The 27,302-nt window shown below is 42.2% G+C and overlaps 1 pseudogene; it reads right to left on the reverse strand.

The window, feature by feature from the left end:
- Window positions 1-26,887, reverse strand: part of LOC114105138 (YTH domain-containing family protein 3 pseudogene) — a 28,765-nt pseudogene extending 1,878 nt beyond the window's left edge.
- Window positions 26,888-27,302: the final 415 nt, after the last annotated feature.

Genomic DNA, 27,302 nt, shown 5'->3' on the forward strand with positions numbered 1-27,302 from the left:
CTTTTTTTATGTTGATTTTTTTAAATCCTGAAACTGTACTGAATTTATATGTAGTTCTAGCCATTTTTAAATGGAATCGTTAGGATTTCTACTCCAAAATTTTTAACTGAAAAATAATAATTTTATATATTTATGGAGTACAATATGATATTTTGACACACATATACATTATGGAATCATTAAATCAAGCTAATAAAGGTATCTACCATATCATATAGTTATTATTTGTCTCTCTGTAAGATGGTATTGTCTGCAAACAGGTATGACTTTATTTTTTCCTTTCCTTTTTGGATGCTTTTTATTTCATTTTCTTGGCTAGAAATTTTAGTACTATATTGAATAGAAATGGTAAAAGTAGGCATCTTTTCCTTATTCCTGATCTTAGGGAAAAAAACCTTTCAATCTTTCAACATCGAATATGATGTTTATTATGGATTTTTCATATATGATTTTTATTATGTTGAGGTAGTTGAAATCTCTTTCTAATTTGCTAAGTAACTTTTTGAGTGTGTGCTGGGGATCAAACCCTGGTCCTGTGAATGCAAGTCAAGTACTCTACCAATTGAGCTATATCCCCAGCCAGTGATTTTTTTTTTGGAAGGAGACAGGATCAAATCTAGGGCCTCAAGCATGCTAGGCAGTGTTCTATTATAAATGTAACATACATCCCCATCCCTGTTGAGAGTTTTTATCATGAAAAAGCATTGAAGTTTGTCAATTTTTTTGCATCAATTGAGATGGTATGTTGTTTTTCCCGACCCTTTTTCTGATAATGGTGTAGCATATTAATTTTAATTTTCACATGTTGAACCATCCTTGCATCCCACTTGGTCATGATGTGTGATATTTTTAGTATACTATTAATTTTCATTTAGTAATTTTGTTAAGAATTTATGCATGAATGTTCAGAAGGGATATTGTAATGTAATTTTCTTTTTCTTGTAGTGTCTTTGGCTTCAGTATCAGGGTAATACCAACATCATAGAATGAGTTAGAAAGGGTTTCCTCTTCAGTTTTGGGGGAAGAGCTTGTGAAGGAGTGCCATTAATTCTTTAATATTTGTTAGAATTAGGGCTGGGGATGTAGCTCAGTGGTATAGCATTGGTCTAGCTCGTACAAGGATCCTGGGTTCAATCCCTAACACTAAAAAAAATATTGCTTATAAAACCCAGGTTCTTAAAAGTCCACTTTTTGGGCATGGTTATTGATATATACCTGTAGCCCTAGCACTTGGGAGGCTGAGGCAGGAGAATTGCTTGAGCCCAGGAGTTTATGACCAGCCAGTTTGTCTCAAAAAGAAAAATAAATTCACCATTGAAGCCATCTGATCCTGGGTTTTTCTTTGTTGAATTTTTTTTTCTTTCCCTTATCTTTAAATTTTTTTCTTTTTCTTTTTTTTTTATGGTACTGAGGATTGAACACAGAGACACTCTGAGTTACATCTCTAGGCATTTTAAAAAATTTTGTTTGAGACAGGGTCTTGCTAAATTGCCTAGTCTCATCTTTAACTTGTGATCTCTTGTATCAGCCACCCAAGTAGCTAGGATTATAAGCGTGTGCCACCAAACCTAGTGGAAGGTTTTTGATTTCTAACTCAATCTGCCTACTAGTTACAGGTTGTTCAGACGTGTTATTTATTCATGATTAAGTCTTGGTAGGAAATAAGTTTCTAGAAATCTATCCATTCCTCTAAGTTATTCAGTTTGTTGATGTAAATTGTTTATAGTAGTCTGTTAAGATCCCTCTTACATCTGTGGTGTCAGTTGTAATGTTTCTTCTTTATTTCTGATTTTATTTGTTTAAGTCTTATCTTTTTCCTGAGTTTGTCTAGCTGTAGATTTGCTAATTTTTTTTATCTTTTCAAAAAGTCAACTCTCAGTTTTATTGATTTTTCCATTGTTTTTCTATTTTGTTTATTTCTGCTTTCATCTTTGTTACTTCCTTCTTCTAACTTTGGGCTTAGTTTATTGTTCTTTATCGAATTGTGTGAGGTTCAAAGTCAGGTGAAGTATTTGAGATTTTTAAGATGTAGGCAATTCTCAGTATAAACTTCCCTCGTAGGAATGCTTGTGTTGCTTTCCATAAGTTTTGGTATGTTGTATTTTTATTTTTGTCTAAAGCTATTTTCTAGTTTCTTTTGTGATTTCTTCTTGGAGCCAATAGTGGTTCAAGAGTGTGTTGTTTAATTTCCACATATTTGTGAATTTTCCAGTTTTTCTTCTTCTGTTGATTTCTAGTTCCATTCTACTGTGGTCAGAAATGAGACTTGGTACAATTTCAGTCTTCCTAAATTTGTTAAGACCTAACATATGACCCATTTTGGAGAAAGATCTTAGAAAAATGTTCACTCTGCTGTTTTTGTGTAGAATGTTCTATATGCTGTTTGATCCATTTGGCCTGTGGTTTTTATTTAAGTCTCTTCATTATTGATCTATAGCTAAATGTTCTATCCATTTTTGGATGTGGGGTATTGAAGTTTTCTAATGTCATCATATTGTTGTCTATTTTTCTCACTAATTTGATCAGTGTTTGCTTTATGTATTTAGGTGTTTTCATGTTGGGTACATCTGTATTTATAATTGTTATATGTTCCTGGTGTAATGATCCTTTTATTATAATAAAAAATCTAAAATATTTTGTGACAGTTTTGTCTAAAACAAGTATAATCACCTGCTGCCTTTTGGTTTTGCCTGGAATATATTTTTTTATCTGTTTACTTTCAGACCATGTGTATCCTTAAATTCAAGTCAAGTTCCCGGTATATGGAATATAGTTATTTTTTAATCCATTTCAGCCAGTCTATCTTTGGATTGATAAGTTTAATTTATTTATATTTAAAGTTATTGGTGTATTATATATATCATATATTTAAGTTTAATATACTTACATTTAAATTATTAATAAGAATGGATTTTGCTATTGCCATTTTTCTGTTTTTTGGTTCTAGTTTTTCTAACTTTTCCTCTTTTATAGTCTTTCTTTGTGTTTTGCTGATTTTTTACATTGATATGCTTTGATACTATTCACTTTCTTTTGTGAAATTTCTAGGTTTTTTTTTCCTTGTAGTTTCTTTCCGGCTCACATAAAATATCTAATAGTTATAATAGTCCATTTTAAGTTGATAAAAACTTCAACTGCACAGAAAAGTTCATTAGCTTCCTCCACTGCACTTTATATTATTATTGTCACAATTTGCATCTATTCATACTGGATAGCTTTTCACATATTTTTTTTGTTCTAGTTATTTTTTAATGCTTTTGTGTTTTGATTTTTTATGCTAGAATTAAAAGTGATTTGTCCAAAATCATTATAGTAGCAATATTATGTGTCTATGTATTTCTCTTTACTAAGGAGTTTCATACTTTCTTATGCTATTGTGTTACTGTTCAGCATTCTTTCATTTTTAAAGAACTCCCTGAGGATTTCTTCTAAGGCAGGTCTTGTGGTAATGGACTCTTTTTGTTTCTGTTTGTTTGAGAAAGTATCTCTCATTTTTCAAGGGCAATTTTGCCTGGTATAGACTTCTTGGTTGGCAGTCATTTTTTTTTTCCTTTGGGTACTTTTGAACATATATTTTCACTCCTTTCTGAGCTCAGTAACTCTTATAAAATGTAATTATTTTGTTATCAGCTTGTCTGCTTTTTTTTTTCTTCTGTAACTGTGGTTTTGTTATGTTTTTTTGGTGGGAGGTACCAGGCACTCGACCACAGAGTCACATCTTCAGCCCTATTTTGTATTTTACTTAGAGACAGGGTCTCACTGAATTGCTTAGCTGGCTTTGGGAGGCTGGCTTTGAACTCGCAATCCTCCTGTCTCAGCCTCCTGAGCTGGTGGGATTACAGGTGTGCACCATCACAGCTGGCTAATTGTGTGTGTGTGTGTGTGTGTTTTATGTTTGAGATCTCTCATTGATTCTTTTTCTATTACAGCCTGACGATTATTGTTTCTTGGATATTATAGACCTTCCCTTATTCCTTTGAGGGTTTAGATTTTACATAAGTCTTGCTATGACTACACTTTTCCTCCGTAAGTACTTTTATTGTTGTTCTATTTCTTTCGTGACGTTGGCTTTACTCAAATGCTTGCTGAATGTTGACTGTGCTCATGGTTGTAACTGAGAGGCTACATTAGACTTTTTAGTTTCTGCTTGTGCTGCTTGCTTGGAAATAGAGTGGGATGGGAAGGAGCAGGGACAGGTCAGGGAGGGCAGCTTGGGACAGGGCATGGCAGAAGCTAATCTTGTGGACATGGGAGCTCCAGTTTCTGGTATGCATGGAGCACTGCCTTGTCTCTCTGACCCAAGCCCACACCCACTGTGCAACCTGCAGGACCACACCTAGTGCCTCTGACTGGCTTATCTATGTATATGGATTTTGTGTTTACGTGGGCAGGGATTGGTTTATAGAGATAAAACACATGGCATTTTGTTGTTATTTATTTGTTTTTGGCACTAGAGGTGGAACCCAGGGATGCTTAACCACAGAGTCACATCCTCAGCCTTTTTATTTTTTATTTTGAGACAAGGTCTCTCTCAGTTGCCTAGGGCTTTGCTAAGTTGCTAAGGTTGGTTTTGAACTTGTGATCCTCCTGCCTCAGCCTTCCCGGCTGCTAGTGTGCCCAGCCTGGTAGCTCTTCTTGGTAGTTCTGCCTTTGGGCTGCCTGGGTCCCTCTAGCTCTCAGGTCCTCCCTACTCTGGGTTTAGGGCTGTCCCATCCACAGTTTGGACTTTGCTTTTTTCCTTAAGTCCAGCCCTATCTTCATTGCTTCAGCATTTTAACCTTAGAAAATTCTCCATGGTTTCTGTCCCACCAAGGAAACCCTTCATGATTTTGAGTTGCAGATTTAAAAAAATCTTTTTTCTTTCCTTTGTTGGGGATTTATCTTATTTATAGTCCACCATCTGTGAATCTCAAGCTTGCAGAGAGCTTAGGGCTAGATATATAGATTTTGGAGTCATTTGAATAATAAATGAAAACTTGAAGCATGGGGGGCATAAAGATATTCAGAGTCTGTACATAGAGGAAAGAATTTAGGAAACTATAAAATGAGGAATCAATGGGGAGGAGTAATTGGAGGTGGCCAGAGGCTCAGAAAAGGGAAGAGGAGAGGAAGGGTAAAGACTACAGAGAGGTGAAAGATCAGGCCTGAGAGAAGGTCAGGGGGCAATGCCTGAGGCAGCTGTGGCTTTTGAGAACTCCCTTGCTGGAGGGGTGAAGCTGAAGCCAGATGGGCATTAATTAGGGGTGAGTTGAGAGAGCTGAGGCAGGCAATGAGTGTCCTTTTAGTCTAGTAGTGAAAGTAGTAGTGAAGGGGAGAGTTGGGAGACACCAGCCAGGAGGGAGTCCCCATCAGCCCTTGAAAAATTCCCCCATTGACTGAGGCTTCCTGACACCCACATGTAAGGAGCTTCCCCTCTTTTCATAAGAAACAGATGGATTAACAGACACAATTATTATTCGTATTTTAATGTATATAGCAAGAGTTGTATTAGAAATACTTGTAATAGGTGAAATTCCCTGTTATAAACCCATCTTTGTTTAGAAGCCATCTTTGTTTGCTTTTTAGTTTTCTTTTCACAAATAAGCAACATTTTTTCATTGAATGACACAAGAAATGTGCCGTGTCACTTTTTTTTTTTTTTAAGGCAAGGAATCTTTTATTTTTATTTTTATTTATATATTTTTTTACCTTTTACTTTTATTTATTTATTTTTTTGGTGCTGGGGATTGAACCCAGGGCACTTAACCACTGAGCCACATCTCCAGCCCTTTTTTATATTTTATTTACAGACAGGATCTCACTAAGTTGCTTAGGGCCTTGCTAAGTTGCTGATGCTGGCCTTATCCTCCTGCCTTAGCCTCCCCATCTGCTGGGATTACAAGTGCACACCATGGCGCCTACTGGTATCACATTTTTTCCCCCTAGAGAAAGTAATAAAATGTATAGAAACAACTTCTGAACTTGGAACAGATGTATGCTGCTGCTTGGAGCTTGGCCATCCTCCCCAGAAAAAAATTCTTCTTTCCTTACTCTGGAGAGCCACCAAGCTCTGGAAACCACAACTGCCTACACTAGCAGAAAAATCCGAGTTTTCTGTGAGAGACTCAGGGATTAGTCTCTCAGGGATATGCCATGTTGGCATATGGTCAAAAGCAATAGGGTTAACAGTTTGGCACCATGAGTGGAACTAAGGGGTGTATTAACCCTGTGACTGGATTCTGTTTAGTTGGGTCCTGACACTTTTATCTATTATTGTCATATAGGTAGATTATGGAAATGAAGGCAAGACAGGGTATGAGAAGGGGGTGAGTATAGTGGGCATTTGTTGTTCTTTTTTTCTAAACAGATTTATTAAGATATATTGATATACAATAAACTTCACATTTAAAGGGTACAATTTGATAAGTTTTGACCTATGTATATACCATCACACTATAAAAATAATTAATATGTCCATTATATTGAAGAGTTTCCTTGTGCCTTCAGCAATTTTTCTCTCACCTACCCCTATTCCTAGGCAATAATGGATCTACTTTGTGTCTCTATAGGGAAGCTTGCATTTTCTAAAATTTTATTTTACTAAATGAATGCATGCAGTATGTACTCTTTTTACCTTTTCTTATTTTCCTCAACATTATTATTTTGAGATTTACTTAGGATGTGTGTATCAATAGTTCATTCCTTTTCATTTCAGAATAGAATTTCATTATATGGATATGCTACAATTTGTGTATCCTTTCATCTGTTGATAGATATTTTGAATTATTTTCAGTTTTTGACATTATAATTAAATCTGTGATGAACATCTGTGTACAAATTACTGTATGGACATATCCTCTCATTTCTCTTGGGTAAATACCTCTCAGTGGAATGGCTAGATCCTGTGATACATGTTTTAACATTTTAAGAAACAATCAAGCTATTTCCCAAGGTGATTGTTTCATTTTACATTCTCACCAGCCATGTAAAAGGGTTCCAGATACTCCAAGTCTTCACAAAATATTGGGTACAGTTGGTTTCTTTAAGATGCTCTAGGTGCACAGTGGCATCTCATTGAGCTGATCATATGCACTTTGAGTGGAGTTCTTTTAATTCAGGATTTCATGAACATAACAAAAGCCCTGAGTTGAGAATTATTCTGCCCATACAAGTGTCCTAAGAAGAAATGGTTAAAAATAGTTATGTACAGAAATAATAGATGACCTCTGGCATCTATCTTTTATCTTTCCCTTTCTGACTCTGGTCACATCTGAAGCTAGATGGGCCAAAGAGAAATACATTTGCTTGACTGTGTGTTCAGCTCTAATTTTTCTGTTCCCGGGTTACAGTGCCCTCTCTTTTGCCTCCTGTGTGCTCTAGGAATGCTTCCGTTCCCTATGGGACACAGGAGTCGGAATGAACCTTATGCTGCATTCAGATTCTTGAAATTGTAAATAGAATTTGAACATTTATTAAACATTTGGAATTAAGGATAATTATTATGAACTAATTTTCTTTTCTGCTGGGCAGTGATTCCTAACTTCTTCTGGGTCATGGATTCTTTAGAGAATCTGACAAACTAAGGAGGGGGAAAGGATAGGTGCATCTAGGACAAAAGGACATGTGGATCCAGTGCTCGCTGACACTATTGGACAGATTTGTGCAATGCTGGGAAATGAGGAGTGGTCTTCCTCCCTCCTCTTCTTCTTCCTCTCCTTCTCCTTCTCCATTTTTCATCTTCCTCCTTCTTACTTTTTCCTTCCTCCTCCCTCCTTCTCTTCCTACCTCCTTCTCCTCCTCCTCCTCTTATTTAACATGTGGGTGGTAAGGTCTGCTATGCATGTCAAGAGAAATGCTGGAAAACCTAGTGGGAACCTGTTGGTCAAATCCTGCAGAAGTCCTCCCTGCCCTGGACTTTAGGTTACACAAGCCACTAGATCTCATTGTTTGAGGTGATGTGGGTTGAGATTTGTACAAGCGGCTGAAATCACCTTCATGAGTCCTGGGGTGAGTCAGATTTTGCTTCCTCTGAGAGAGCCAGGGGAATGTATGGGGAGATTTTGGGAGAGAAGGGAGTTGATGGTGAAGGTCCTCGAGTCCTGGGAGTCACCGCAGGAGTGGACTGAAGGTCTTGGTGGGTGTGGGGACTCTAGGAGGGTTAGGTAAAAATGACCATCTCTCCCACCCTGTTCAACTGCCTGGGGTGGAGGCATGCCCAGCTCTCGTTAGGACCTTCACCCAGAAGTGAAAAGCCCCTTGTTGCATTTCCCTTTGCCAATGACACAATGCTCTGTGTTGGCACAGGGCTGGCCGTAGGACTTCTCCCTGGGCAGCCATGTCTGAGCACACAGGAATCCCCCAGCTTCTCTTCCTTTTCCCAGTTTGACAGTATTACTCTCCCAATCCCTTATTACCTGCAGGGCTTGGCTTTGACTAGAGTGGACATTCTCAGTGGATCATTGCTAAAGGGACAGCAGAGGTCAACCATTCTCTCCCATCATAACAATCTGATCTTCTAGCAGGTGGCCACTGGTTTCCTATCCCCTGCTTTTCTCTGGAGGTGGAGAATTCCCACCTTTCTGGGCACATCCATTCTGTCTTCTCTTCCACCATGATCATCTCCCTCAAACACCCCAGGATGACATTTCTTGGCTTCTAAATCTCTGGCAGTTTCCCCATAACCTAACCCCCATGTGTTAAGGCTCCCCATGCTCTGGCCCTTTCTTTCCTGTCTCTATCACTCCACACATTGCAATCAAGCCTTATCAACTCCCTTGTCGTGGGAGTTGAAGGAGTAAAGATGAGCACCTGACATTGCAGTGATGAGGCACCCTTGGAACAAATGGTGCAGGTTTTGTTGAGATGGACCACTGAGTGGTCCATTCCTGGACCAAGGGCTGCCCTGGAGCCACTGAGAGGCAAGGGGGCTAGGTCTAAGGGAAAAAATGGGGAACAGCATTTTGGGCAGGAGAACCAGCATGTGCAAAGGCCCAGAAACAGGTTTATGGTTCATTTGGGTAAAGGCAGATGATTATGCCCTCTAAACTCTAGAACAGAGTATGAGTTTGTGGGAATAAAGGAGGAGGTGAGACAGAGGGGAAATAAAGCCTATGAAGGGATTTGGAAGTGTGCTCTGTTCTACAGTGATGGGCAGTGTGGTTGCAAGCAGGGAGCAACCTGACGGCATTGACATTCTTCAGAGATGGCCCCAGGGCCTGTGCCGGAGGGAAGACCAGTTAGGAGATTTGTTCTTTCCAGATAGGTGACAAGGGCCTGCCTCTGTTCCATCAGCTGTAGGAGGAAGGGAGGTTAGAGAGGCAATTCCCACACTGTGGAAGGTGAGGACTAGTAATTTCTACAGAGAGTACATGGTTAGGTGGTGGGAATCGCAGAAAATGTGAGATGGAGACAGAGTAGGGAGATTGCTGAGCCTCATCCTCCAAGCTCCACAATCCCACCCACATACTCTCCAGCCCCCTAGATAGGTCATTGTTCTCTGAACACACCTTGTTCAAGCCTTGGCTAATGGTCCTTTCTTCCTGAAAAGACCTCACCACCTATCCTTCTCCACATTGGTAAATAATAATTATGATTCATAGTAAAAATAATAGCTAAGACAAATTTTTGAGCCCTCACTATAAATTCAGTTATGAAATTGATTTCTCTGTAGGTGCTATGGTTTGGATATGTTTCCCCAAAGTTTATGCATTGGAGAGTCCTCCCCCCACCAAAAAAAATCATGTGGTAATAGCATTTGGAGGTAGTTGGATTAGATGAGGTCATGAGGGTGTGTCCCTGTGATGATATCATGACTTTAAGAGAGGAAAGAGACCTGAGCCAGCCACAAGTACTATGTGATATCCGTGCCATGTTATAATGCAGTAAGAAGGTCCTCACCAGATGCTGAGCAGACACCAGAACCCCATTCTTGAACTTTTCAACCTCCAGAACTGTGAGCTAAAAAACTTCTATCCTTTATTCGTTACCCAGTAGGTGGTATTCAGTTACAGCAATAGGAAAAAAAAAAATCTGGCAGTAGGTAGTTAGTGCCTACAACAAACTTGAGATAGACATTATTACAATTGTCAAATGAAGAAATTGAAGCCCAGAGGTGTTAGGTTGCCATTGGGTACCCAGATAGTAAATGGCAGAGCTAGGATTTCAACCCACTTCTCACTGTGGCCCAGCTTGAGCTCTTAAAAGCTATTTTTAGAGGGGCACAGGCTTAGCTCCATGGTCTATCCTTGCTGTTCCTCGGGGCACCCACAGTTCTTGATTCTTGGCCTTGGGCTCTGATTTTGGCCATGCTAGGACTAGGGAAGGTGGCTCAGTTCCTTCTTGTCTCTGGAGAAAGACACCCTCCCCATTCTCAAAGGTCCTGAGTCTACCTGTCACCTGGAGGAGAGGGTAGGTGACCTTTCCTGTTTTTCCGAGAGCGCTTCTTTCCTTGGCTTCCTACATGCCTGGCTACTCTCTTAGTCTCTTGCATTATCTTCTAATTCTTTACCCTTAGTATTTATTGGTGGTTCTTAGCACTCTTAACACATGATCCTGTCTTAATGACTGCTGATATCTAGCAATTCCCCTCTTTATCTCGGTCCTGGGCCTCTTTCACAAGCACCAGCTATGTATATCCACTTATCTACTTGACATCTAAACTTAAACAGTCAGATAGCAATTCTGACTTTGTTATCTTCTTCCACAGTCCCACTCTTCTTTGTTTTTCTTATCGCAAACTGGCCTATTACTTGGCCTCCCCAGAGCTGAATCCAGAAATCCTGGGTGTCCTCCTTGACCTATCATCCTGGGACCCCCAACTCCTCCTGACCAATTCACAGCTACAAACTGTATTGATTTTCTTTTTAAAAATATCTCTTGAATCTCCAATCCCTCCCTACTATCATGCTAAGGTCAACTACCTTGGCTTTCTGATACCTAGTTTTTAAAATTTTTATTTATTTTTTATTTTTTTATGGTCCTAACAGTAACTATAGACGTCTTTCTAAAGTGGAGAATGGCTTAGACCCCTGTAGCGTGGACTCTGAGGCAAGACTCTCTGGGTTCATGTTTCAGCATTTTCACTTTCCACCTAAGCAATCTTGGGAAAATTACTTATTCTAGGTTTCCTCATCTGTAAAATGGGGAGAATAATAATAATAATTTTACAATCTCTTATTAAAACCCCTTGGGATCACATATGTTTTAGAATTCAGAAATTTCGGATTTCAAAAAAGGCAGTACTTTGCATGTGTCATAAATTTCTTGACATCCCCAGTGAGATCTGAGGCAATATCCTGTAATCAAACAGTATTTCTGAAGTGAAGCATGAATATTCACATTATGTGGGGGTAAACAAAGATAGAAATAGCCTCATGTCAGTTCAGCTCAAATTCTGCTGCCAAATAAGTTATAAAAATCTTTAGGTTTGCAGAGTTTTGCATGGTGGAATTGAGGGTAGGGATTGTGGACCTACTTCATGAGGCTTGTAGGAAGAGTAAATGAATAAAACATGCTTGTAATTTTATAAAGTTCTCTGAAAAATGTTTGATGCACAGTAAGATGATCTAAGTCTTGGTTAGGATGGGTGTTTAGAACCTTTTGAGGATCCCCTGGTCCCTGGTGGAGTCCTCCCTCTTGGAAGACCCTACATACTACCCCTTCTGCTGAGAGCCGGTTTCATCCCTTTCTTTCAGCTCCTCAGTTGTGCTCTCTGACTCGTTATGCTCTGGCTTCCACAGAGCCTTTCCCCCCTGATTGGACCACTGCCCACCATGCTCTGTTTCCTTGTTGAATTCCAGAAAGCTCTCCCTGCTCCAGGTCTGGCTTCTCAGAGTATGGCCACCATAATCCTCCCTGGGCCACACTGCAAGTGCTGGTTGATTTGCTTGGTTTTCCACGGGCCTCTCAGCTCTGTGTGAAGGAACCCTGAGATCTTTCTCCCCCTAGTATCTGGCTTACAGTATGTTCCCAGTTTGTATTTATTGCGGAAATCAATAAAGTACGTGCACTGATATTTATTGAGTATCTACACATACCGGGTATAGTGCTAAGCCTGGTGCACGATCATTCCACACAGGATGGTGAGCTCCTGACCCCTCAGCAGTTCCTACCTGTCAGTCTCCCATAGCTGCTGTTGGGTCACCTCCTTGCCTCTTGAAGATTTTGGCTCATGTCTCACGGTTTTCCCTACCAGCTCAGGCCCTTTCCATGTCCTGGGCCAGCCCCAGCCCCATGTTGGCTTCCCCAGCCCCCTCCTGTCCAGCTGTTGGCTCACTTCCATCTCCTTAGACACTAAACTCCAAACCCTGCTGTGACCCTACACCCTTGTTCTTCCCTCATGAAGACCCTCACCACTTTCCATGAAATGTCATTCTTCTATCCGTTGGTGCCCTGCAGCACCCACCTTCCACTCTCTGCAAAGCTCTTCATGCTGATTTTGTCTGCATTTAAAAAAAAAAATTTAGTTGTAGATGGACACAATACCTTTATTTTATTTATTTTTATACGATGCTGAGGATCGAACCCAGGGACTCATACATGCTAGGCAAGAGCTCTAACCCAAGCCACAACCCCAGCCCCTGCACTGTTTTTTTTTTTTTTTTAAAGACTCAGTGCCATGCTTGTAAAAATCTAGTCATTTCATATTAAAATCTAGATTTATGTCTTCCCTTGGGAGGGAAATATCAGATTGAACTGAAGGTCTGCATTCCTGCCAGAGATCAGGTGGCCTGAGTCTCCAGTTAGCCTAATTCCAACCACTGCCTGCTTTTCTCATCTCTAGTACTTGATGGCCTGAAGGCATCTGAGTACGTGACCTCTGTCTTGGGCTGAAAACTTTTCAAGGCAGGCAAAAATTGCTTACATTGGTCACCTCAGAATTTTCTTAGTCATAAAATAGTATGGATAACGATGGCTATAGTTTATTAAGGGTTTACTATGCAATGGGCACTTTATGTAGAGCGTGGCTCTCTATCACTCTAAGGGATGCATATTATAATTCCTTTTTATTTTTAGATGAGAAAACCAGGGCTTGCAAAGGGTAAGTAATTTACTTACTGACACATAGCTGGCAAATAGCAAGAATTTGTGGGAGCATGTGCAAAGATTGCTCAAAGTACCAGAGAATTTGGATCTTTGTGCATATATTCCAGACAGGAAGGAGCACAGCTCCTGAGAGGGCGCTTGACATTTTTGACCAGCCATACCCACCTTTCACAGATAACCAAATCCTTCTTATGGTATAATAGACATGCTGGAAGAATTTTGAAGAGCAATATCTGGTATATAAAACTCTCTAATGATCTGACTGAGTAGAATTGGGAATGGGGGTGAGTGGTTATAGGACTAGAATGATGCTCTAAGGAGGCCAAGAAGCAAAAAGGAAGAGACACAGCCCCAGAGGGAAAGGCAGAGGGGTGGGCAGAGACGCTGGGTTGAGAGACAGAAGAATAGTGGCCTGTGTCTTCTGTATTTGCTTCCTGGGGCAGGAGGGTCAGGACCTTCTGATCTTCCTAAGATAGTGACATCTCTTGTGTAGGAATTTTAGGGGGGCATCTGGGGATGCCTCAGACTCTGAGATAGAGGGGCTATTAGTTGTGGCTTTGGGGACAGACATTCCTGCTGCCAATGTCTCCTTTTTCTTGGGTTCCTACCTGGCTTCCCCGGGGCTTGTACCTCCCTCCCTTCTACCTCTGAAACAAACACTCCCCATACCCAGGTGGCTGCTTCAGCTTCTCTTGGGTGTGACACAAGGAGGCCCATCTGCCTGAGGCTTGATTCTGGGCATCTGGGACTCATCTTTTGTCTCCATCTCTCTTGGTGACAGGTGAGATGGAGACTCAGGGTCTTTCTAGACTGGGTGGCACCCAGACAGCCAGACAGAGGAGCAGTCTGCCTTCCTGGACTTCTGTGAAGGCCTTTTTCATAGGTAGAAGGCGAACTGTGTCCTCTGACACTTTCTCTCTCACAATTCTGGCCAGCATAGGATGATGTTTTAGAGGGTTAAGAGAAGAAAAACAGGATCGGATAGTGTAAATACTATTTGGAGTTTAGCAATCAGCATAGGAGGGAAATGCGTCAGCACACCTAGAAGTGTCTCCTTTGGAAATACTACCATGGGACAGTACTCTTCCTTGCTACATTTTCTATCAAGTTCCAGGTTTTCTACAAGAAGGAACAGGGTTACTTTTCTAAGACAAACACATTTATCCTTTTTGCAAAGTATTCTGAGTTAGGGGTGTAGCTTAGTGGTAGAGTGCTTGTCTAGCAGGCATGAGGTCCTGGGTTTGATCCCCAGCACTGAAAAAAAAAAGTTATATCTGAAAACTTGCAATTGATAATAAAAATGTGGATGCGTAGTTAAAAGTTTACTGTGCTACTTTCTGGAATATCACCTGAGCCTTCAAATATGAAATAACACACTCCCCAGAGTCTCCCTGTCCTTCTTGCCCTCTTTATTCTTCTTCACGATATTGTTCACAACCTGTTATAATTTGTGCTTATTGAATTGTCCCTTGTCTTTCTTTGTCTACCACTAGCATGTCACTAGCATAGGAACAAGGGCTCTGCTTTGTTTATTCCCAGCCTGGAGCAGGCCTGGCAGTGAGAAGGCCCAGCTCAATGTATGTTTTTTTGAATGAATGAATTTTCTGCTTGTTACTAATTTCAGTTTTACTCGTAACACATTTCTGAGCTATTCATGCAATGAACTGTTATTGCTTACAGATCAGAAGAAAAAACAGAAACGACATAATGGAGAGATATCTCAGTTGTAGCAATTGTGAATGAACTTCTTTTGTAATGTAGTGAGCATTCTTTTAAGTCTCAAAAATACACAAGAAACTGCTGGCAGGTCACTGTTGAGCTGGGTGAGAGGACAGATGTGTAGGAGAAAGATTCCTCGTACAGAGCTACTATTCGTCTGCAGTCCTCATAGGTAAACAGGATGGACCTGTGTAAATCTGCAGCCCCAGAAGGCAGGCTGGGGAGCCCATGTGCTCTCTGTCTCTCCCTCTTGCCTGACTGTCCATCTTTTGGTTTTGGGTCAGGAGGTAGAAGATATGTTTGCCAACAGGCTTCCTGAAAGCCTCTCTGATTTAGACTTCCAGATCCTCGTGAGGGTGGGCATCAGAGGGAGGGTACCAGGCTTGGCCCTTGCTCCTTGGGAGGACAAGCTGGGGCTGGTCTGGATTCAGTTATTGAGGCATCTTGTTCTCCACCCTTTGGAGCCTGCTCCTCCAGGGTGAGTCCACTAAGCCTTTGCTTGCTCCCTGTTCCTTCCCTCCTCCCTTTGTCTAGGTAAACCATTGTCCACACAGTGTATTTTCTATGCCTGGGAATACTACCTCTTTAAGTGACACTCAGGGTTATCTTCAAACCTTGGCTTATGTTGTCTGCCATCCTGGTACACATCTCGGTCCTTTGTGAAGCTTTCTGATCTCTGATAACAGCGTTTCTGATCACAGACTCTCTCAGATTGTAACAACTTCACTGAGTGGGGGGTTTACTTAGTGACCCTTTCTCTGTGCCTACCATCAGCACCTCCTTTCTTTCTGCCTCTCCAGACTTCCAAACATTGTGTTGTTTCTTTTCACACAAGCAGGCTCACATCAGTAGAAGCGGTGGCCTCCCAACTGCACCAAGGGACACATATTTCTATTTACAGATGCTCCTCAACTTGTAATGGGGGTTATGCTTCAATAAAACCATCATAAATTGAAAATGTCTTAAGTCAAAAATGCATTTAAGCCGGGCATGGTGGTGCAGGCCTGTAATCCCAGCTGCTAGGGAGGCTGAGGCAGGAGCATTGCGAGTTCCAAGCCAGCCTCAGCAAAAGCGAGGTGCTAGGGCTGGGGATGTGGCTCAAGCGGTAGCGCGCTCGCCTGGCATGCGTGCGGCCCGGGTTCGATCCTCAGCACCACATACAAACAAGGTTGTTGTGTCCGCCAAAAACTGAAAAAAATAAATATTAAAAAATTATCTCTCTCTAAAAAAAAAAAAAAAAAAAAAAAAAGCGAGGTGCTAAGCAACTCAGTGAGACCCTGTCTTTAAATAAAATACAAAATAGGGCTGGGGATGTGGCTCAGTGGTCAAGTGTCCCTGAGTTCAATCCCCAGTACCAAAAAAAAATGCATTTAATATGTTTAACCTGCTGAACCTGATAGCTTAGCAACATTATTATCCACTGTAGAGCACTGGTTATTTTCTCCCTGTGATTGTGTGGCTGACTGAAGCTGTGGCTTGCTGCTGCTACTCATGAGAGAGTGTGGCACTGCATGTCACCAGCCCAGGAAAAGATCCAAATTCAGAATTCCAAGTATGGTTTCTTTCTTTCTTTCTTTCTTTTTTTTTTTTAATAGATGTGTGTGTGTGTGTGTGTGTGTGTGTGTGTGTCCGTGTCTGTGTGTGTATATATGTATATTTAGCTATTGATGGACCTTTATTTTATTCATTTATTTATATGCAGTGCTGAGAATTGAACCCAGTGCCTCACAGATGTGAGGCAAGTGCTCTACCACTGAGCCACAACCCCAGTCCCCCAAGTATGGTTTCTACTGACTCTGTCTGACTGTCACACCATCATAAAGTTGAAGAATCCTCTGTTGAAGCATTGTAAGTTGAGAACTGTCCAAAGTTTTCTTTAGCTCTATTTCCTTTCATCTCCTTTGTGTGTTAGTTGTGTCCCCCTCTTCATTTTGATGAAGTCCAAAGGCCTTCTGGAAATTTCTGTGATCTCTGGGAACTGGCAAACTCCAAGTTCCTGCAACTTGGGTACCACTAAGATTTACATCCCCATTTCATAGTGATTCTTCCCCTTCTGCTCCCACTGACTCTAGGATGGCCTCTTTTTGGTTTTCCCTCAGAATCATTCACACACAATGTTTATTTGAGAAGTGGACTTTAGTGAAAAGGTTGGATGTTTTCACATTGCAGCTGGGCAGTCAATTTTAGCACGAAGTTATTAGACATCTCTGCTTCTAAGTAGGCTGGAAACTCTCCCTGTTCCCTCTCCCCAGGCTCAGGCCTCTGCTAGGTGTCTTGTTTCCCTCCCTTTCCCTAGACAAGGTGAAGCCACCTCTTCCCACCTCTCCCAGGACCGAAGTAGATAAAGTCACTTTCATATTTTAAGCAATTTACCTTGAAAAAACCCCCAAAAGTTGAAAAAAAAAATGAAGGCATTGGAAATCCTCACAATAATAAGAGAGCAAATGTGGGCCATCATTGCAGACGCTACCTCTCGCAGGACCACAGGACACATGCCAGCCTTAGCACAACCGCCTGCAGCCTTTCCTACCCAAAAGACCTAGCCTTGTGTCTGCTCTCAGTCTTCTTTGCTTTAAATGGATCTTGGATGTGCAGAAGTTGAAAAATGATGACCCTCATTTGTGACATACTCTCATCGTTGGTCCTTGATTGTTCTATTTACCTATTTGTAGAGTCATGTGTCTGCCTCTGGTCCATGGCATTATCAACAACTTTAACTGTGGGGAGCCACTCTGAATGACCCACGCCTTCCAGTCCTGAAGCAAGAGGCTCTGACCAATCACTACATTTCAAGGTGACTTGGACATTGTTCCAGCTCCAGAAGTAGAAGGCGTGTCTTCAGATGTAGTTGTCACCCCTGAGGTTGAACTATACTCACCTAGTCTTTTGTAATCCTGCTCCTTTGCCCTGTTTGGGATGGAATATTCCATGGAAACTCCCTTTGTGTGTTACCTTCTCTTGCTCTGCCTTTGGGTGTGGCCTTCCTAGATGTCAGTCAATCAGCAGACATCGCTAAGCTAGACTCAACCCTCTGAAACCTGACCCCTTGCTCATTTGAATGGCTTTCCCCCAAAAAGAGGGTGCAGCACATTCTCATTCTCTCTCTCTCTCTCTCTCTCTCTCTCTCTCTCTCTCTCTCTCTCTCCACTGATCCCTAAGAACAGAGGAGCTGGCACAGGACCCAGAGAAAAAGGTATCTCTGTCTCTTGTGTGATTATCTCATGCAGCCCGGTTCACCTGGAGTGACCTTGAGTGTTAAGTCGTGGAACACTACACTCATCTACCTCTGGGTTCCCACCATATTTCATTCCATGGCCTCCCTTCCTCCCCACTCCTGACAGGTTCATCTTTCTTCATTTTATTTTTATTACTGGCTTACCTCTAAGAAATAGCATTACCTCAAATTTTGGGAGTAGCCAGTTTACTTTTCAAAAGAAACAATATGGAAGGGAAACTTTTCCTACCTGATACCAGAATGGAATAATGCTGCAACAACTTGCCTATCTAACCAATTCAGGGTCAGCTCTTCCCACTTATTTCAGTGTCCTCTTCCAGAATGCTAAAGTGACCAGGTGAGAGGGCTTGGATTCCCCTCAGAGAGGCCTGGAAACCAGAAAAATGGAAAGGCTGATAGGGCGACAGCATGGAAAGCCATCCTCAGAGCTCGTAGGGGATGAGGAATATAGCTCCAGAGATGCACAGCCACACTGCTGATCCCAGGGCTCTGTAGTGTCACTCTTCTAGTGCCCATTCTCACAAAGCTCATTACAAGGTCAGGACAGTATAGCTGTGAACAGAAGGATAGTCTTTAGATTAGATAGGTATTTCTGTCCTGTGCATGGCCTCTGCCCTGAACTTCTTGAGCTTTTTATGGCTGGGACTCCCAGGGAACAGTTGGTACCCCTGGCCCTTGAGAATTTTATTCAGAAAGACTAGTGACAGTTCCAGAGGCTACAGAGGCCATAGGCAGCAGCCTGAACAGCAGCCTCTAAGCCCAGGTCCAGCAGAAGAAGATGGTGAGGAAGGCCAGGTCCACAGGGTGTCTACCCATCAGGGTTGTCCAGAGAGTGGCATATATAATACCAAGGTCACCTGCAACATCCAGTAGCCAAACATGAACACTATCCAGACCTTGAACACCTAGAGTGGGGCTAGTCAGGGACACAGACCTCGAGGGTAAACACCAGAGCCAATGGGAAGACAGGGAGCAACAGCAGGTTATGCACGCAGGTCTCCAAGGCCTTCTGTGTTCCATGGGGCCACCGTTTGGAGCAGCATCACAAACGAGGCCAAGGCTGTGACCACTCACTCCTGTTTCCTGCTCTTCTGGGTCAGCCATGTCTAGCTCCTGAGCTCCACCAGGTCACTAAGTAGGAAAAGCCCCAACATGATGGCATGCTGCCTTAAATTGTGGTTCTAGAAAGGCCACCAACAGTCTTCCAAGTTTATAAGGGAAAAATGGTTGAACCCAGGTAGGAAGAAGAACTCCACAAAGATGGAGACAAGAAGTCCCAGCCTTCACCATTTCTTCCACATGTACCTGTTACCAACGCTCCTGGCCTCACTTATCCCTTGAGGTAAGTGGGAGGAAGAGGAGCTGTTTGACCCCAACGGAGGGTTCAGAACACCATCACTTTATAGTAGAGTAGTAAGTGACCAGCCTGGGAAGCAGATGTCCAGGATAGTGGCATGCTGTCACCAACTGTCTGCTCAGAAGTAGAATCGGAATTGTGAGTGACTGTTGCCACAAGGAGCATGTCACCTCTGAACTCTCAGAACAGTCCCAGTTCACATGTCTCTGTTGCCAAATGTGGGTCAGACACAGGGGTCAAGTGGGCCCAGGTCTGTTTTCAGGTGGCTGACAAGGCAGAGCTCCAGGTGAGGGTGATACTTCTGATACTAGTTTGCTCCCTTCCTCAGTTTTGAGCTCTCATTTCTCCATTGAGCTCACACACTAAAAGAAAGCATGAAATACTTGTCACAAAGGAAGTTCTCAGTAAATAGAATTCTCTTCATATACAGACAAAACAATTTAGTAAGCTTCTTATCTATTTTATTCCTAGGGACACTAGGATCAACTAGCCAATACCATAGTTCTGCATGAATCACACTATTCTGATAATTGTCTTGACTGCTGTCCAATATTGTAGCCAGACCCATCTTGACATTGGCAGTTGAGTGCCACCACTTGGCTCCTGTCACTCTGAGATTCAATTGCTTCCATTACACTTATGTTTCCCAATTCAGTGAGTGCAGCAAGGTCCACTCTACAGAGAAGAGCAATTGCAGAGTTCTTTACAGCTCCCCTCACAAATATCTCACAGTGTTGGTGAAATGTATGTCTTACGGACTCTACAAGTGGGGGTAAGTCTTAAATGACAAATCCCCTCTAACATTTCAATCTCCCTGAGCCTTTTAAATCCCATCTTCTCCATTAAACCAAGTCCTATCCAGCATTTCCAGTTAGCTCACTGTGGGCCACCTTTGATCCATGAGTCAGCTGACCAAACTGTTGGAGCCTTCTCTAACTCCCTATGTCACAACATTAAAGGCAGAATCATCTTAGTGTGCCCATATAAATATATTTGCTCTGATCCAACTTTATGTATCTTTCACTATTATCTATATTCTTTTTTTTTAATTGGCATTGGCGGGGGGGGGGGGGTGCTGGGGATTGAACCCAGGGCCTTGTGCATGTGAGGTAAGCACTCTACCGACTGAGCTATATTCCCCAGCCCTTATTTCACATTCTCAATATCCATTCTCATATGTGTTCCCCAGTGTAAAATTAAAAAACTCAAGTAGTTCTTTTGGGCTATAGCACATTTCCTCTTGGGGTAACTTTGTACCTTATCTTTACCCCAGTCTAGTTGTAGATCTAGAAGTAGAGAGGGATCCTAGGGGTGGATCCTGAGGAGAATCAGCATGACAACTGTCTCAGGAGGGCCATGCATATCCTTAGGCAATGCAGGGTTTATCTCCTTAAATGGAGATAAGCGGGCCTTTTCCAATGTCAGAGAAGACTCATTAAATTTAGGGAATCGATGTCCACAGCCTCATTAGTTCTCTCACACTTTATCATCTCAACTTACATCATCAACTTCTTTTCCAATCAATGCTTTAATTTTAAAAGTAGATACCCTGTGAGGTTAGGAGTTCAACTAGTGTTGTAACTCTGCTAGTTATGGGATGAAATTCTCGGTTTAGTTTTTGGCCTGGAACTACAAGAGATAAAGATCTCCTTCAGGGCACATGAAAAAGCTCTTAGGTATGTATGTAGCTCTAGAGCTAGGTATTTGAATTCTTGAGCTCATTCTTTTCTTTCACCCCCCTTCTCAGAGACATCAGGAGCAAATAGCTAATCTCATATTCATTAGTTTTGCGAAAGTGTTTAAAAGTAGCACATATATGGTTTCACAACCCCTTGCTTCTTGGAAATGGTTGGTTAGGAGTCTATAGAGGAGATATTTTGCCTATTTCCATTGTTATATCATGCCATGTACTACTACTGTTCTCTTGAATATTGGAAATAGAGTCATCAGTGTCTTTAAATATGTAATCAGGTTAGAGATCTAGTTCCTCAAACTCCAGAACCCATACAGGAAACTTTCCTTTTCTGGTCCTTTAGAATCATTCTCAGTATGAAAATCTTTATTAGTCAGCATTCTTCAGAGGAGAAGAATTAACAGGAGGCAAATTAAATATACTGAGAAGTCTCATTATCTGCCACCTGCAAGCTGGGGACTCAGGAAAGCTGGTGGTTTCAGTCTGATTCTAAAGGTCTAAGAACAGAAAAGAACAGAAAGAGGGCTGGAGTTGTAGCTCAGAGGTAAAGCACTTGCCTAGCATGTGTGAGGCACTGGATTTGATTCTCAGTACCACATATAAATAAATAAAGTTTCATTGACAACTAAAAATAAAATAAATTAAAAAAAAAAAAATATATATATATATATATAAAAAAAACAGAAAGATGATGTTGTAAGTTCCATATGAGGGCAAAAGAAGACAACATCCAGCTCAAATAGTCAAGCTGAGAGAAAATTCTTTCTTCACTTTTTTGTTTTAATTGGGTCCTGGGCAGAGTGGATGGTGCCCACCCATGTCAGGAAGAACAATCTAGTTTACTCAGTCCACCAACTCAAATGCCAGTATCATCCTCAAGCACCCGCACAGATATGCCCAGAGATCATTTTTAACATCTATCTGGGCACACCATGACCATATAAATTAATCATCTCAAGTCTCATTAGCCTTCATGTTAAATAGATCCTTTTATAGAAGAGATGTCAGATGCCTCCAGATATATCTGAGCATATCTCCTACCTTTCAGAAACTATTTTATTTTATAGATATAGAAGATTCAACATTCTGTAGTTGGATTCATACTATATATGCAATTTTTTATTCTTCTTCCTCCTGAACTCATTTAATTTCTCAAAATTCATGACCTATCAAATATAGTTTTCATTTAAATTGCAAATGGCTTTTCATTAAAATTACAAAATATATAATTTTCTGTTCTCAATAGAAAATCCTATTATTATGAGCAAGATTGCAAGGGTCACATATATCCAGGGTACTCGATTACCTTTAGTGCCAACTTTCTCAATTCCAGCTTAATTGTTCATGGTTTGCATCAAGGTGAAATTAATGTAGCTATCTCACACTTTCCATCTGACAATAAAAGTACTTAAAACCTTTCTGGGCCTTTAATTAAATTTATCAGCACACATACATGTTGCTGCAATTCTAATCATCCTAAAAAATTAAGAAAAGCACAAATAATTATACCACTTACTATGTTCCAAGATCCTGCTCTCAGCATTTAGCATATATGCGAACTCATTGAATTCTTCACAACAATTCACATGAACCTTTCCCCAGAAAAGGAAGCAGAAGGCAGTAACCAGCCCAAGGTCATTCACTGGTCAATAGAGACCTCACCCAGGCTGTCTCTCCTAATCCTAGGCAAAGTTTTCATCTGTGAATTTCTGCATCTTTCCCCATCTATAAGAACATAGCCACAAATGTGGTAACTGTGTTTCAATCATAGTCTGTTCTCTTTTTTCTCTGCTGAAAAATTCCTGAACCTATTTTAGAAGTGAACTTGCACTATGCCTGAACATCTGGTGTCTTCTGGTGCAGGGATGTCCTGGAGCCTGGCAAACCCCCAGAGGTTGTGAATTCAACTTCGGTAGACTCCTTGGGGAGACACTCAGGCACATTCTTTGGGATTCTTGCCCCATAAAACGTCACACAGTCCAGATTGGGCGCAGTGGGGGTCAGCGTGTAGGCAGCTGGGAGGATTTCATCAGACCTGCACGGTAAGGGTAAGGCTTGTTCTGCCTGCTTGGTGTGCAGTTGTTGTTACTAATCATGAGAGAGAGAGACAATAAACTGGCTCGGAACCCAGCAGAGGAAATAGAGTCTTTTGAGATCCTGGAGAGCTTCATCCCCCAAAGCAGCCTAGTTTAGATGCCAATACTCATGAGATCTGCATGGGTCTGGGGACACTTTTGTGTAGGCAGCAGTGGTAAGGAGGTGCTAATGTTTGGATATATGTTCCCCAAAGGCCCTGTTGTTAAGGGCTTGGTCTCCAGGATGTTGCTATTGGGACATGGATATTTTAGTGTTGTAGGGACAGATGAGGCAAGGCACCCAAGATAGCAGGAAATGGTTTTATTTGGCTGCAGCCAGGTTCAGAGGGCACAGTTTTTGCTGTAATCAATCAGTCTCCCCCGAGTTCAGGTAATTTCAGATTTTTATACCCAGCATGTAAGGTGAGAGGCTCAGAAGTTCACAGTCTGTAGAAGTTCACATAAAAGCAGTTTTTTTCTTTCACTATTCTGGGCAACACCTGAGAAGGGGAGAGCGTCTTCTCCCCTTTCTTTCCTCCTCCTGCCATCTGTTATCACGGAGCCCAATTGGTAACTTCTCTTATCTTAGGAATGTAGACATCTCTGTGAAGCCCAGCTCAAGGCCAGAGGCTTTATTTACACATTTCTACAAACTACTATGCTGGATACATGTTTGTGAAAAACTAGTAACAGGGTGCCCAGCACCTGGAGTGCTGATTTCTTCCTGGCCAGTGGCCAAGTAAAACAGGGCAACACGAAAATAGAAAGTTTATCTACATTGAACTCTTTTGCAGAGACTCTTTTGCTGACAGTCCTAAAATCAGCCATGGTGAAGATTTCTGGAGAAGCCCAGTTAAGAGTTTTCCGTGGAGAAAGGGGGTGTCACTATATTAGGAGATAGGGCCTTATGGGAGGTCCTTAGGTCATTGCCCTTGAAGAGGACTATTAGGCTCCAATCTCTTCCTCTTTCCTTCTTGGTTTGTGATGCAAGTTGTTTTTTTCCGCCACACATTCCTGGTATGATGTGCCTCCTTTGCCAGAGGCCCAAAGCAATGGGTCATCCAGTCTTAAACTAGAACTTACAGAACTTGTGAGCCAAAATAAATCCTTTCTCTTTATAGGTTAATGATCTCCGGATTTTGTTATGGTAATGTGAAGCTGACTAATGCAGGGTGCCACTGACTGTCAGATCCTCCTGCACTGAGATGCAAGCACCTGGTACACAGAGTCTTCCTGCTCCGTGTCCTTGGCCCCTGTCCCAGTCACTGGGTCTTGGCTTCACTTTCTTGCTCCTTCTCTATACAATCTCTTATCTCCACTATAAGCAAGGCCTTCCTGGGACAGACATTGTCTTTGGGTTCTTGACAGCTAGTAAAGTAGACCCACAAACACAAAGAAGCCCCACAATACAGAGCAGGGATGAAAGGGACAGCAAACAAGGCCCATAGAGATCAAAGAGGGATAGACTCCCAGCTGAAGGAGTTAGGGGAGATCTCAAGAGAAGTGGTATTTGGACTGGGCTTTGAAGGTTTAGATATTGCAAGTGGGGGACCTGGGGGGGGGGGAAATCACAAGAGAAGAATGTACAAGAGGAATGGTGGGTGGAGGGGGAAGCCAAACAGACAAGTTGGAACAGTTTGGTGAGGGCTTCTTTCATAGAGGACTGAGGACCCCAAAGCTCAGAGCTGAGAGATGGCCTGGGCAGGGGTTATAACACTTGAGCAGTTCCCAGGGTGACGTCTGGCACTCTTTGTTGGCGATTCTATTTCTCTGTCTTTTTCTAGGCATGAGCATCAGGAGGACAGGGGTGTGAGGATTGTCTAATGGTGTAAGGGACCTAGGGTGGAAAGAGAAGACCACAGGTCAAAGTGAAGACGAGATTGGAGGGAGAAGGCATATATGTCATGTCTTTTGGGATTAGGACAATAGCTAACCTGATGCTCAAGCCAGAAACCAGGGCACTACCCAGGCTTCTCTCTTCTTTTACCCATCACAGTCAATAGATCACTGTGTCCAGCAGTTCTACCTCCTGCAGAGCTATTTGGACTTTACCCCACCTTGGTTCTTTCCTGAGCCATGGCAGCATCTTCCTGATACCCCTCACCTCTCTGCCTCCCGGTTTTCCTTCCCACACAGCTGTCAGAGAAGTCTTTCTTGTATTTATTTGTGATTATAATATTTCTATGTTGAACATTCTTCAAATACCCTTTGTCAGCTGCAGGCTGCAATCGGAATTTCTGTGACAAGGTAGACAAGGCTAATATTCCCCTACTCACTAATGTTTATGTTTCATTTCAACTGGATTCTTTGTATTTTTCTAGAATATACTCATTGCCTGGGTATTTAATGTTCTCTGCCTGCAAATTCTCCTCCCACCTTTTCTTCTTGGTAAACTTCTATCCAACACCAGTTTATTATCCAGGGAAATAACTTTTATAGTTCAGTTATACTTTGCATAGGTTTGTCATCATCTATATGGAAGGACATTTAATAGGGAGAGGACTCACTGTCCAGCTATAGACACATGGTAAGTTGTCCATTCAGCCTCTCCCACACCTGAACAAGGCAGTGTTATAAGGGCCTTTCCATTTCTCCCAGTGGCTGGACTTCTCAATGGGCAGCCTTTGCTCTGTACAGTCTCTGCTTTGCCCAAAGACAAGGTCTGTCCCAGGAAGTGGCTTGCTCAGAGTAGGGTAAGAGATTGTACAGGGAAGGAGCAAGAAAGCAAAACTGAAATGCAGGAATTGAGACAGGGGCCAAGGATGGAGTGTAGGAATATCAGGTGCTTGCATCTCACTGCAGGAGGATCTGACAGTCACTGGCACCCTGTATTAGTCAGCTTCACATTGCTATAACAAAATGCCCGAGATAATTAACCTAAGACCCTGGAGAGCCTCACTCCAAAGAAAAGCTCAGTTTAGATACTAACAATTATGAGGTAGATACTAATACTAGCAATTATCTTCAGGTAGATGCTCCTAAAGCCCCGAACTTCTCTGACCCCGAGAGCCTGCCGAGGGCCCACTCTACATCCGAGAGCTCACTCTCACGTGGAAAGATAATGCAGAGGTCTTTCCCCACAAGACAACACCTTCTGTCCTGGCTGCTAGACTTCACAATCCACATCCTTGCATATTTTTACTGGGGATATGCTGGTCCAGTAAAAAAAGAAAGGGACTATACCCCAAAGAGGCTATAAGATCTAGTCAACATATACCCTAATAAAGACTCTGGGCCATCCTCTGCCTTCACTCTTTTTTTGCTCCCTGATCAACCCTGGTCCTTCCCCATGTGTCCTGAGTGGTGTGCTAGGCATTCTGTTTCAGAGGGATCTGTGAGCACAGCCTTTTTCTTCATGACAATCATTTCCACTCCTGTGGAATCATAGCAAGCCTCTGCAACAATCATAACCATACCTGATTAAAACAAATCCCAGGCCCATTTGTACAACAGATGCTATGCTGGATGAGATTGCCTGTGAATTAGGCATTCCATAGCCTCTGGGTAGCAGTGCTGGCTGAGGCCTTAGGGCTAAGAAAGCCAAACGCATACCTAGAAGAGCTGTCTATTCCTGTGAGCATGCACTGCTGACCTTTTAGGACAGAGGGGCCCAATGTAACTAACTGACCGTTGTTTGGCCTCCTCAGAGAATAGTGCCAGTGCAGGCGAAGATTTGGACTCTGTGCACACAGATTGGGCCTCAGGGCCACAATAGCTAAACTGTCCTTGGTGAGTGTGAATCCATATCGAGCCTCGGTCTCTGTCACCATGGCCACTTTGTTCATCCGCCCATTGTGCTGGCACAAGGGTAGCCACTGATGAAGGCTGGCTGGCCTTAACTGGCTGAGTTGTTATGTCCCTGTGGGGCCTCTTCCACTTGGGATGCTGTCTTGCACTCCTGGTACTGAGTGCTGCAGCTGGGTACTCCAGCCAGGAGCTGTGAGACAGAGTGGGTGTGACGTTTTTTCATGGAGGAGTGACACCTGCAAATGGAAAAGGGGAAAGCAGGATTGATCAGGGGAAGGATCAGATGGCAATGTATATATGACAACATCTCTGCTGGTCAAATGTGGTGGCCACAGAGCAGAGACTGGACTTGTACCTCTATGTTGTTGGTACAACTGGCTGGGACTTCTTCAAGAATGGAGTGACCTTCACTGCAAAATTGGGTGGGTCATGGTGAAGAAAAAAAGGTGGAGA

Source organism: Marmota flaviventris, chromosome 8, assembly GCF_047511675.1.
Source record: "Marmota flaviventris isolate mMarFla1 chromosome 8, mMarFla1.hap1, whole genome shotgun sequence".
NCBI lineage: Eukaryota > Metazoa > Chordata > Mammalia > Rodentia > Sciuridae > Marmota > Marmota flaviventris.